Source organism: Phyllostomus hastatus, unplaced genomic scaffold (genome assembly GCF_019186645.2).
Source record: "Phyllostomus hastatus isolate PE091 unplaced genomic scaffold, TTU_PhHast_1.1 phas_scaffold_501, whole genome shotgun sequence".
In the NCBI taxonomy this organism is placed as follows: Eukaryota; Metazoa; Chordata; class Mammalia; order Chiroptera; family Phyllostomidae; genus Phyllostomus; species Phyllostomus hastatus.
In genome coordinates, this window is record NW_025334033.1 from 4,182,090 (window position 1) to 4,195,736 (window position 13,647).

The window sequence follows — 13,647 nt, forward strand, 5'->3', positions numbered from 1 at the left end:
AAAGGATTATATCACATATATTTGGAATCTGGTGTTAAAACCTTGATCCCTCCTCACCTCAGTTTAAGATAGTAGGTAATTTACAACTCATTTGGGGAAATGTTAAAAGTCCCAACTTTTGATGCTTCAATACCTGAGTTATATGTTTAAAAGTTTTGTGTTAAAGTGCTTTGCATAAAGGTAGAAATTTACTTCTCACAGCAATTAACTGTAATTGAATGCACATTAAGTAACCTTTTTTTTTAACACATTGGAATGACCACAGTTAAGCATGGACAGGAGTGGAACTCAGCCATTGGGAAGGCTGCACAATTAAAGCTTGTGTTCTAATTAATACAGGCATCTCTCAATGTTAACCCAAGGAGTAAGATTTTAAAAAATATATGTTAAAAACGTGCAAAATAAAAAAAAGCAAAATGGTTAGCAGCTTTCTAAGAGGCAAGTAGAAAGTCTAAAAACTATCCATACTGCTTGGACGATATATAACTACATTGGCTATGAGATGTATATGTGCCATAATTTGAAAAGTCAAAAGAGAAATCTGTAAATAATCTCACACAGACATTTATGAAAATGCTGAAAATACTTAGAACATTTTTTTAAAGATTTTATTTATTTATTTTTAGAGAGGGAAGGGAGGGAGATAGAGAGAGAGAGAGAAAGAGAGAGGAACATCAATGTGCGGTTGCTGGGGGTTCTGGACTGCAACCCAGGAATGGACCCTGGCTGGGAATCGAACCTGGGACACTTTGGTTCCCAGCCCGCGCTCAATCCACTGAGCTATGCCAGCCAGGGCTAGAACATTTTTTAACACAATATATTTTTTTCCTGAATTAAACAGCAAAAACATATTGTCAAGGAAAGGATAAATGTGAAAAATACAAAGACAAAGGTAACATAAGGACTAAAGAGCCAATGTGAGTGGTGGCACTGACTGCTGAGTTCCTCCCCAACAGTGAGCACTTGTGACCAGGACAGCAAGTTAGGGAATAGGAAGCAGCACAGAAGTTTAATTCAGTTTTATTTGGCATTGACCTTTGCTCTATAGGATACTAGGGAAACGACTATTCCAAGGGTAAGAAAAATCAGTGCGGCAGTAGCAGAGAGCAATCTCCTAGGAGAAAATAACAGAGCAACCTGAGAAATTCCACAGAAATAAATCACCAGGACCAGATGGTATTCAACTGAGAGTTTCTGAAGGAAATAAAGTGTGAAATGGCTGAGCTACAGATGAGGGTGTGCAATGTATCTGGAAAACTCACAACTGTTTCCAAATATTGTGATTTTACTAATGTGGTATCTTTTCTGAAGGAAAGGAAAAAATTAAGATTTATAAAATTACAGACCAGTGGCTCTCTTGGTGATAATGGAGAAAGGGATAGAGTCTAATTAAGAATAGCTTCCTCGAACATCAGGATAAGGTTAACCTGCTAAGGTCAAATCACCGCCGAGTCTATAAAGAGAACACTGTTTCTCTCCATCCTATTAAACTTATCTGGAAATGTCAATAAAATACCAGATAGAAGTAAACCAGTAAATGAAACTTTTAACAAGGTCACATGAGACTGCTGGGGAAAATAAATAAGCACAGTCTTTGGGGTCACAAGAGAAACTTCTGTCATTAATTGTAAAACTTGATAAGTAATGAAAATTAAGTTTCAGGGACAATTTCTTTTTTCTGCCCTAATACTGGATTACTGATTCCAGAGGTATACCCCATCTTCAAATTAAAAACAAAGAAGTAACTTTTGCTAAAGACAGGATGCAGAGTAACAGTAGGGGGGGGGGAAGATGTTTTCCCAAATCAAGATGAAAATAGTAACAGGCAGTGGCGAGATAAGCATTTAACAAAATTTTACTTATCAAGTGGAATCTGAAGGCCATAACTGAATTTAATTTTCTCATCCCTGTGCTCTGTGTAAGCATCATATTTTAATGAAAACTAACAAGTAATAAAGCAATAAAAACTGACTTTTTTGTGTTCAAATGAGGATTGTTGCTTTCAAAGTGGTCACCTTTGAACACCATATGAACATTCCCAAAGTATGTATTTGTCTTCAATAAGCCATTTCTAAAAATGCTGTCTTACAGAATGGCCTTCAGAGCCAGTGGCATATTGCTCTGAATTACCCAGTGGTGCAAGCCTCCATCCTTCAAGAATAGAGCCAGAAGCCATATGGGAGGATGGAATTGCCCTTCAAAAGCAACCTTAACTAGCCTGATTCCATAATGTCTGCCCTCCTCTCCTGTCCCAACATGAAGGAGGGTATTATATGGAAAAGAGCAAGGGCCATGCAGTAGAGGCTTGGAGAAATCCATGGAAAGGCCTGGGGTAACCTCCTATGCCATTATTTGAAAGATCCAAATGTTAGGAAATTCTAATACCAGACCAAGACCTGTTATACTATACAACTTCCACTGGCTCTTAGCATTGCACTCTGATGCCACAGAAAGTACAAGCAGCCCTTTGAATACTGTAGATTGCCATAAAAATCCTTATTCTCCTTGGCCCAGTAACCTGCTACTTTTACTTCAGGCTAAATATATAGTTCCTTTAAATAGTCCCCCTTAGCAGCCCTGCTTGTCCTTCGTTCTGGTCACTCTCTGCCACTGAACAAGAGTTGTTTCTGTGTCCCCTTTTCATTCAATCTTTTCCCATTTAAAAAAGCAATTTCTGTTCATTGCAGAATAATCAGAAAACATAAAAGAAAATTTAAATTTTTCTAGACACTTTCTAGAGATATCTGCTGTTAATCCATTGCCATTTATATTTTCGGGTTTTCTTTTTCTGTGTGTTCCTTTTTTGAAGACTTTCTCTTATATTACATAAACACATTCTCATGTACACATAAGATCTGTTGCTTTTACAATGGAGATGTGTTTTTGAAAAGCTGTAAGTAAGTTAAATCACATTTTAAATATCAATAGAATTCAATATTGAAAGGAGTATCTGTAATGGAAAAAATCTATCCCTAATATGGACAATACTTTGGTAATATTATTTTCTTAACTGTATTGGTGTATGGTTTTATGAGTTAGGAATGGCAAAATCAACAGTGACTGCATGGAAACTAGATTCTAAGAATGTGAACAGAACAGCTAAATCTAGTATGTGGGGGGAAAAAGATATATTTAAAGGAAAAGATTAATTTGTTAATGTGGACCTGGGTCTTGGAACAGAGTCAAACTTGTAAATTTGTAAAGATTAAATAAAAAAATTATCACAATATAATACTTTCTTGTTCAAATATATGTTAAGTGAAATGAGCTTTTTCAATGAAAGGAAATGGAATAAAGGGGAACAAAGGATAAAAGTAGTTTGAAGTAATGGTAATGCTAATGACTTAGAGACACAGAGACAATAATTGCAGACTATCAGCTGCAATTATCACTTCTGACTGGGGTCTATTGTTTGTTAATGCATTCAATAATTCTTGATTTATAAAGTTCATATATTTATTTAACTAAAAGATAAAGAAATAACCAGAACTTTTTTGTCACTTGACATGTTAAACAACCTTCATATTTAAAAAATGCAATTACTGAAGCACAGCTGAATGGCCCCAGAGCACACGGGCTCCATTAAATTTGCTTACATCTGATTATTCCTGCTTGAGGTAGGTAAGAAATTTACTCTTATGAGATCATTCTTTATCCAACAGCCAAAAAATAAAATGAAGTATTGATTTCAAATCTCATTACTATCTAACACTATTCATATTTGCTCTTTAAGCTCTTATAAACCTGGAGTTTGTGTGACAACCATCACAATTATGTTTTTAACTGCTTAATACAAACATTTCCTCCTAAAAATTTAGTGTAAGTCACCATCGATGTCAACTACAAATTCCTTTCCTGTCTTTCAAATTAAACATTTTATGGTCACTGAAGAACACTGTTATTTAGAAATCATGATACTGCTCCTGTCTCCCAAAGTATAACTACATCTGATCTGAAATATCTTTAAGAAAGGAAATAAAAAAGTGAGATAAACAAGTATAACATAGGAAGCCAAAAAGCCCCCAAAATTTAACTACAGTTTAGACACTGACTTTTCTGAACTTGTCAAGTAAAGAAAAATACATCTCTTAGTTCCAGCTTCATTGAAAACCAGACTTAACTGTCTTGCCTATGTTCCATCTGTTGCATGGGAAATTTCCATGGTTTCAAGAGGAGAAGACAAGAAAGAGAGGTGTGTTGGATTCATGTTGTAGTAGTTATACAGCACCCAAATTTCTTTTTTGCCAAACAGGAAAATGAAACAGGAAATGAAATCAATGAGAAAAGTCTACCAACTAATTTTAATTGTTCACATATATTACAGTTTCTCAAAAGTTGCTCCTAATTACCCATGTACCTGTCTAGCAGTAATAATAATGTATAACTTGTTACACTGTTCAAAAACTTTCACAAGTCTCATTGTAGTAGTAAATGTTTAGAAGAATAAATGCTAAAATGTTTTTTAATGGAGGCTGTGAAAATAAAGATTCTGGGTCTAAATGAATTTTCTGGGTTGCAAGGCTAAGAAGTGACAAAATCAGGCACTAGAATGAGATGTTTTGATTTTAAGTCCAGTATCCTTTCTTTTCTTTTTTGATTATGCTATTACAGTTGTCGCAATTTTTCTCTCTTTGCCACTCTCTACCCAGCACCCCCCACTCTCTCTGATAATCCTGCCTCCTTTGTTCATGTCCATGAATCATGCACATAAGTTCCTTGGCAATTCCACTTCCTATACTTGCTCTTTACATCCCCTGCCTACCAATTTGTACTTTTGTAACTACCAATTTGTACTTCTTCATCTCTTCACCTTTTTCCCCATTTGCCCAGGACCCCCTCCCCAGTGTTTTTCATATCCATCATTGTCTCTGTTCTTATTTGCTTAGTTCTTTATTTCAATTGTTAATAGGTAAGTATTTATTGCTAATTTATTGTTCATAGTTTTGATCTTCTTTTTCTTAAATAAGTGACTTTTAACATTTCATATAATAATGATTTGGTGATCATGAATTCCTTTAAATTTGCCTTGTCTGGGAAGCACTTTATCTGTCTTTGAATTCTAAATGATAGTTTTGCTGGATAGAGTAATCTAGGTAGTAGTTCCTTGCTTTTCATCACTTTGAATACTTCTTGCCAGTCCCTCCTAGCCCACAAAGTTTCTTTTGAGAAATCAACTGACAGTCTCATGGGAACTCCCCTGAAGGTAAATGCTTTTCTCTTGCTGTTTTTAAGATTTTCTCTTTACCTTTAATCTCTGACATTTTAATTAGGATCAGTCTTGGAGTGGGCCTCTTCGCATCCATCTTGTTTGGGATTCTCTGTGCTTCCTGCACTTGCATGTCTATTTTTTTCACCAAATCAGGGAAGTATTTTTTCAAATAGACTTCCAATTTCTTGCTTTTCCCCTTCTCCTTCTGGCACCCCTATGATGTGAATGTTGGATGTCTTGAAGTTGTCCCAGAGGCTCTTTACACTGTCCTCATTTCTTCTGGATTCTTTTTTCTTCTTGCTGTACTGATTGGATGTCTTTTTCTTCCTCATGTTCCAAATCATTAATTTAATTCTTGCCTTCATCCACTCTACTATTGACTCCCTGTAAATTGCTTTTTATTTCAATTAGTGTCTCCTTCATTTCTGATTGGATCATTTTTATGCTGTTGAAGTACCCACTGAGTTCCTTGAGCATGCTTATAACAAATGTTCTGACCTCTGCATTTGATAGATTGCTTATTTCCAGTTTGTTTAGTTCTTTTTCTGGAGCTTTGATCTGTTCTTTCATTTGAGACATGTTTCTTTGTCTCCTCATTTTGCAGCTTCCCTGTGTTTATTTCTTTGTATTAGGTAGAGCTGGTTTGACTGGTGTCTTGGTAGTATGGTCTAATGCAATAGGTGTCCTATAGAGTCCAGTGGCACTGCCTCCACTATCCTCCAAGTTGGGTCCTTGAGGTGCACTCTTCGTATGGGCTGAGTATTCCCTAGTTGAGTCTTGATTTCTATCAGCAGGTCAATGGGAGGGATTTGCCTAGACTAGAGAGCTGGTAGGACTGGCTGTGACCACTGGCCAGCAACAACTTCCCTCCATAGCTTCTGGAGGTTGTTGAGTGGTGTTGCTCTGATATGATCTGTAACTTTCCACTGGGTGTGGACAACTCTGTGGGTTCCTGGGCGGTGCAGGCCAAGGCCAACTATCATGTGTCTTCTGTTTGGGGCTCCTTGGAGTAAGCTATAAAGTGATCTGCAGATGCTTGCTGCTAGTGCTGGGACTGGGACCATTCAATGAGAGGTACTAGGGGCTGGGCTCAGATGTTGCTTGTTTGAGCAGATTCAGGAAGGTCTGAAGCCAGCACCTAGCCCAGCCATTCATATGGAAAAGTCATTGTTATAAGCTTGGGTGGGCCTGTAAATTGGATGGGGTGGAGCCTTAGGTAATTGTTAAGATGAGGCTAACCACGGAGCCAAATTGAAGGTGACTCAGATATGGTGCTACTGCACTGTGGCTCTGTGTTGTGCAGGCTCGGAAAGGAACAATGGCCACCATCTGTAGTTCTGTCCAGTAGAAAGCTGTCTTCCAGCTCCTGCCCTGATGCCAGACACTTCAGTTCCTCCATGTATACTGTTCATGCTCTTTAAGGTGCTGCCTCGGTGCTGGAGCCTAGAGGGAGTGAGTCTGAGTATGCTTGTGTGCAGGACCCTCCAAGAGGAGATGCCTGAGAATCCTGCAGTTTCTTCCGCTGAGCCAACCCCCACTAGTTTTTACAGCTAAAGGTTAGGGGCACTTATCTTCCTGGCACTGGAACACTGGGCTGGGTGGTCTGGTGTGGGGCTTGGATCCCTCGATCTAAGATACCCCTCCACTTTATATCCACCACATGTGGGTTTGGGCCCAGCCCATACCTTCTCTCTGCGTTTCCATCCCTCTGCCCCTCAGTTCTGAGTAATGCTTGTTCTGTAGTTTAGCTGTAGTTTGCTGTGGTTGTATAAGGAGGTGAGCTGAGTTCACGTACCTTGAGTCCAGTGCTCCTTCTTAAAGATCAAATTAAAACATAATAAAATAAAAAGGTGCTCCTTGAACTAAGGTGAAAAAACAGCAATGTGCCACAGGCTACAAAAGCCCAGATTAACATGGCATATCTTCTTTGAACAATTCTGTTACAAGAATTAGAGAAACAAATATCCAAAACAATGGAATATAATGAGAACGAGCATTTTGGTGTTAGGCATTGTGATACTGTGATTTACAGTAAGAAATATTTGGTCTTTGTTCACTTCTGGCAAAGAGCTCCTAAAACCCTCAGAATTTCCTAAGTGATGAGAGCTATAAATGTGTCTTTTGTTATGTTAATGAGGTGACTTTTGGACTCAGCTTAAGGATGGGGGCTGGTTGCCAGGAGAACCAACTTTGTAATGTTCATCTGTATCTTTTATCATATCCTTATATAATAAACTGGTAAATGTTAAGTAAATGTTTCCTTGAATTCTGTGACACTCTAATTAATTAAATACAAAGGAGGAGAGTGCCATAGGAATCTTGAATTTATAACCACTAAATCAGAAGTACAGGTAACAACCTGCACGTGACATTTCAGGTGTCTGAAATGTCATCTGAAATGACATCTGAAATTCAAGAGGAGGGAATGTCCTTTAAACCTGTTGGTCAGGAACACAGGTGTTAACCTGAGCTTTCAATTGGCTTCTGAAGTAAAGGGTGGTTTTATGGGACTGAGCCTTTTACCTGAATCTAATGCTACCTTCAGACAGACAGTGTCAGATTTGAGTTGAATTTCAGGTCATCCAGTTGGTGTCCTGGAGAATTGCTTGGTATTGGGAAAAACCTCTACACATTTGGTGACCAGACATGAAATGTTTTGTATGAGGGGTAAAGAAGACACAGGAAGGAAACAAAGAGTAGGGAAGAATTGGGTTTTTCCTGACTCGGGAAGACTGAACTGAGTTTTTCTGAAAGAGTAAGTATAAAGAAAGGAAGAATAAAGATAGTAGTTGAAATAAATGAAATATAAAACAACATATAATATAGAAAATCAACAAAATCTTAAGATTAAAATCAATAAACCTGTACATGAATGATAAAGGCAAGGGAAAAAACAATTACCAACTGGAACAAAAAAGATGAAATCACTACCAATTCTACAGGTGATAAAAAGACAGGAAGAAAACATTAGAAACTACTTTATAATATTCAAAATTTAGAATAAATGAATGAATTCAGGAAAAAACACGCTTGATTAATGATAACTGGAATAGCCCTAATCTAACAAACCGATTAAATTTCTAATTAAAAACTCCCCTAAAAAGAAATCTCCATGTTCAGATGGCATAAGCAATAAGTCCTTCAGAACACTAAAGGAAAAAATAATATCATCTTAAATAAAGTCTTTCAGACAACAAAAAATACTCCAAACCTTGTTGAGGCCGTTACCTAATAATGACAGGTATGGTAACCTTATAATCCATACCTGTCATTATTAGGAAAGAAAATTATAGGTCCATTCTTGTTGTGAACATACAAGGTATGTGCAGAAAAGTCTGGCCATTGTTAATATAACAAGAACAGTTTGCATGACATCCAAGTAACCTGGCAGCCAAGGAGAGTGCACTGGAATGAGCATGCTTGAACAATGACAACTTCACTGTACTAGTCAATGGGGATGGTAGACACAGTTGAGTGAGCATGTGTACTGTGTGGCTATTGCATTCAAACTAACTGAGTGAGAACTGCAATGAATCTGTATCCAATTTTGCATCAAGCTTGAACATTCCTCCATGGAAAATATTCAGGTGATTCAGAAGGCCACAGCTATGGGCAACTGGTGATTGGCAGCTTCATCATGACAACGTGCCTGCTCAGGTGTCACATCTCATGCAGAGATTTCTGGTGAAATATCAAATCACCCAGGTGACTCAGCTCCCCTACAGCCCAGATTTGGTGCCTTGTGGCTTCTGGCTTTTCCCCAAACTAAAATCACCTTTGAAAAGGAAGAGATTTCAGACCGTGATGAGATTCAAGAAAATACAATGGGGCAGTTGATCGCAACTGGCAGAACTAGGGAGGTCCCAAGGTATCTACTTTGAAGGCAACTGAGGTGTCATTGTCCTATGTACATGTTTTTGTATCTTCTTCAATAAATGTCTCTATTTTTCATATTACAGAGTTCTGGCAAATTAAATCAAGCAATTCATCATGGGATATTATATGGCAATAAAATAAATCAAATACTGATCCATGCTATAATATAGATGAACCTTAAAAACATTATTCTAAGTGAAGGCAGCCAGTCACTAAAGACTACATATTGTTAAATTCCATTCATGTAAGATGTTCAGAATAGGCAAATCTGAAGATAAAAAGATGTAGTTTCATTGGGCATAGAACTGGGGATGGGAGAAGACGACTGGGGAAAAATGGAGAATGACTGCTAATGAATACAGGTTTCTTTCTGGGGGTACAAAAATGTTCTAAAATTTGATTACAGTAATAACTTGACAACCTTGTAAATGTGCTATAAAACAATGAATTGTACACTTTGCCTGGGTGAATTACACGATATGCTAATTATAACTCCATAAAGTTGTTTAAAAATAGTATACAGTACATAGTCATTATATGTTCAGACAAAACACATATGGAACTCTTAAAAATGAGAAGGGAAATTTGGGAAATCATATGTAAAAAATTATTTTTAACTGTTCTCAACAATCACACTGGTGGTGGTGGTATTAGCATTGCTATTATGAGACTGTTCCATATATTGTTAAAATTTTAATATCTATTTATTGATATGCTGAATGCTAACATGAATTTCCTGGAGCAGAACATATTACTATTACTGCTTATATGCAATAAGTAGATAATTACATTCTGGCTCTTCTCTGACCCAGTTCTTACCCCAAGAGCAATGTGATAAGAATGAGATATGATCTTTCAAGTAATTGCTTCTACTGTAGGTAAGAAATCCTAAAAAAAATAAATCTGAATGTTTACTTAGGGGAAAAAAGAGTTGTTTCCCCTCCATTTCTGAGATTGTCCTTGGAAAAGTAAAAGACTTGTGTTTTCACACTCTGGAATATAAAATAATATATACCTTGGGAAAGAGGGGGAATAAAATTGCTGTCTCCAGATTTACAACCCTGGAGATGTCTCCAAGGTCCTGGTTCTGTTTCCCCATATCTCACATTACCAAGGGTGTCCAACCTTTTGGCATCTCTGGGCCACACTGAAATAAGAGGAGTTGTTTTGGGCCACACATTAAATACACAAACACTAGTGTATTTAGTGCTTGGGTACACACTAGTGGTTGCTTATTTAATGTGTGGCCCGAAACAACTCTTCTTCTTCCAGTAATTAGTGATGAGCAAAAAGAAAGGTTTTAATGGAGCAAAAATTTACGATTTTGTGTTGCATTATGTTCATAGCCATTCTTGGCCGCATGTGGTCCATGGGCTGTGAGTTGGACACCCCTGCACCCTAATGCTTATATTTAGCCAATGTCCCAAGTTTCTGTAAAATTTGCTAAGAAAGCTTTTAGCTGTGCTAAACATTTTTTCTTTACAACCCACACATGTAACATGGTACAAAATAAATGAGAAATTGAACTAAACCAAAAGATTGAATTGGCAAATCAAACTCACAAATGAGACCTTATTCAGTATCAGCCTTTACTGATCATTTAAAGCAGGGATGTCCTACCTGTGCCCTGCAGGCCACATGCAGCCCAGGACAGCTGTGAATGCAGCCCAACACAAAATCATAAATTTACTTAAAGCATTATGAGATTTTTTGTGTGATTACGTGTCACAATATATTTAATATGTGGCCCAAAACAACTCTTCTTCCAGTGTGGCCCAGAGATGCCCTTTGGATACCAAAGGACAGAAGTAATCAAACAGCAGAGCAAATCAGGGAGAGGTCCAGGACCATCAGACACCTTTCCAAGTCCTTCCTTATCATATTCGCTATATTCTGGTTCAGGTTAGCATGTGAGGTCTACCGGAATTATTATTATTATAGTACTATTCTCTACTTCTTGTCTAACAGATATAACTTCTTTTATTGAATATTCACATTCATAGTGACTGGGGTAGTGGCTAGAGACTGTTCAATAAATTCTGGATTGGGTTGAAGACATAACTATGTGCCAGATAGCACAATACAGTTTTTACTAATCATTGCTTCCAGATATCATTATGCAACATGCTCTCTTCAGGACAACAGTGTTGTTCTTTGTCAGTCTAACCCCAACATTTGCACCACGTGAAAGGCAAATCCCCTTTATATCTGTGGTAGCTGGGCCAACACAAAACAAATATAAAGCTCTCACTGTCCAGTAATGTTCTACCATAATCTAGGCTAAATAGAGTATCTCTATAAATTGGCATCCTTAGGTTGGCTTGTGACACTTCTGGTCATTCATCTTTAGAAGCAATTCCCATAATGACTACAATATGCAATAGTCTTTCTTGGATAAGGTATAGGCCTTCTTCCTGCACTGTTGACTGACATGATGTTCCATTAAAATGAATACTCTATTAGGCCAGTCATTTAAAGCTCTGTCCCTCCTCTAGGGCCATTTCTAGATGCAGCCAATCTACTAAAAACTCTCTAGCATTGATATTTGGACTAGCAATTCCTTTTCATCAAGAGCTTTCAGGAACATTATGTTGGTCTGATATAGTACTCCAAGACAAGCACCAAAAAGCTCTATAGTACAAGTAGCAAAACAGAGGTAATAAAAATCAAGCCAGAACATAGGTTATTACCGTGGTACATTAGTCATATTTGTGCAATTTAGGAAAAATGGCTTACACACTAAAATAATGTAACATGAGAGTGTTGATTAGTATACCAAACACAGCTCTGCCTGGTGCCAGAGATTAATTATCAGTGATGTCGATTCATTATATCTCTCCCAGATTCATTTCCTTTAAGGGTGGTCTTTCATTTCCTTGAATGAATTCCATCACATTAAATTATTATACATTTGAAGAAATAATCAAGCTATGGGAGGCAGTAGAAATCTGTTTCCATTATACCTAGGTGGATGGCAAAATATTGTTCATTTTTTTGTGTTTTTAACATTTGTTTTTATTGAGAAAACATTGGTTAATAACATTATATAAATTTCAGTTGTGTATCATTATAATTAAATATCTATATATTCCATTATGTCCTCACCATCAAAAGTTTAGTTTCCATCAGTGACCATATGTTGGATTGGCCAAAAAATTTGTTTTTTTCCGTAAAATAAAAGACATGTTTTTCATTTTCATCAATAACTTTATTTATTTGGATATTTTGAGTATGTTGGCTATCTCCCACATGGTATAATACTGATTATTTTCAAATAATGTCTTGATTTGATTGCTATCAACTTCAACTGGTCCACCTGACCTTAGAGCATCGTCCAGTGAGATATTTACAGCACAAAACTTTGCAAACCACTTTTAACATGTTCAATTGGTTATAGCACCTCCTCCATACACTGGACAAATCTTTCAGTTGTGTTTTTACCTGTCCTGAAATAATAAAGCATAATATGCTGAAAATGTTGAGTATTTTCTTCCATCTTCAGTATTAAAATGGCTGCACAAAAATTCAACAATTGCTAGGATTTTTTAAAGTGCACACTGATATGACAGCTGTCACAATACAAACAAAATTCTTTTGAATGAAGTTAAAGACTAGTAAGTGCTACTGGAGCCATCTTACAGAAAAAATATTAACTAAATTCTTGGCCAACCCAATATTTGGCCCTCCTTTATCATTCTGCCTTTCTCTCACCTTCACACCCATTGATAACATCAATCTGTTGTTTGTATCTATGAGTTTATTTGTGTTTTGTTTGGTCATTTGTTACTTTTTTGTTTTATACTACACATGAGCAAAATCATATGGGTTTTTGTCCTTTTTCATCTGGCTTATTTCACTTAGCATAATACCCTTTAGGGCAATCCATATTGTAACAAATGAAAATGTTCAATTTTTTTAATGGAGGAAGAGTATTCCATTGTGTGAATGCATGCGTATGTGTTTGTGTGACATTGACGTAACCTGGCAGCCAAGGAGAGTGGACTGGAATGTGCACGTGTGAACAATGATGATTTCACTGTACTAGTCAGTGGGGGCAATAGACGCCGTTGAGTGAGCATGTGTACTGTGTGGCCATCACATTCAACATGTCTGAGTGAATACTCTGGTTTCTCATCAGATTATATAAATCTTTTGCCTTTTACAAAATACCTGAGTGAGTAGAGCAACAAATCTGCATCTAATTTTGCATTAAGCCTGAATATTCCTCTGTGGAAACTATTCAGATGATTCAGAAGGCTTTAGAGGATGATGCAATGAGTGCAGTGCAAATACAATCATGGTACAAACACTTCAAAGATGGTCGAGAATCTGTTGAAAGCAATCCCCACCCTGGAAGGCCTGAAACCAGCAGAACACCTGAGAATGCTGAATGTGTATGGGCTGCAATCGACAAATATCAGCAACTGACAGTGCCAGAACTAGAAGCTGATCTGGGGATTCCAAAAACTTCTGTGTGCGAGATTGTGATGCAGGATCTTGGAATGAAAGCATCATGGCAAATTCGTTCCGTGGTGTCTGCTACCATAGCAGAAGTAATATTG

The 13,647-nt window shown here is 37.1% G+C and overlaps 1 protein-coding gene across 1 annotated transcript in view; it reads right to left on the reverse strand.

The window, feature by feature from the left end:
- Window positions 1–13,647, reverse strand: part of DPH6 (diphthamine biosynthesis 6) — a 166,214-nt gene that overhangs the window by 36,683 nt on the left and 115,884 nt on the right. The window lies entirely within an intron of this gene.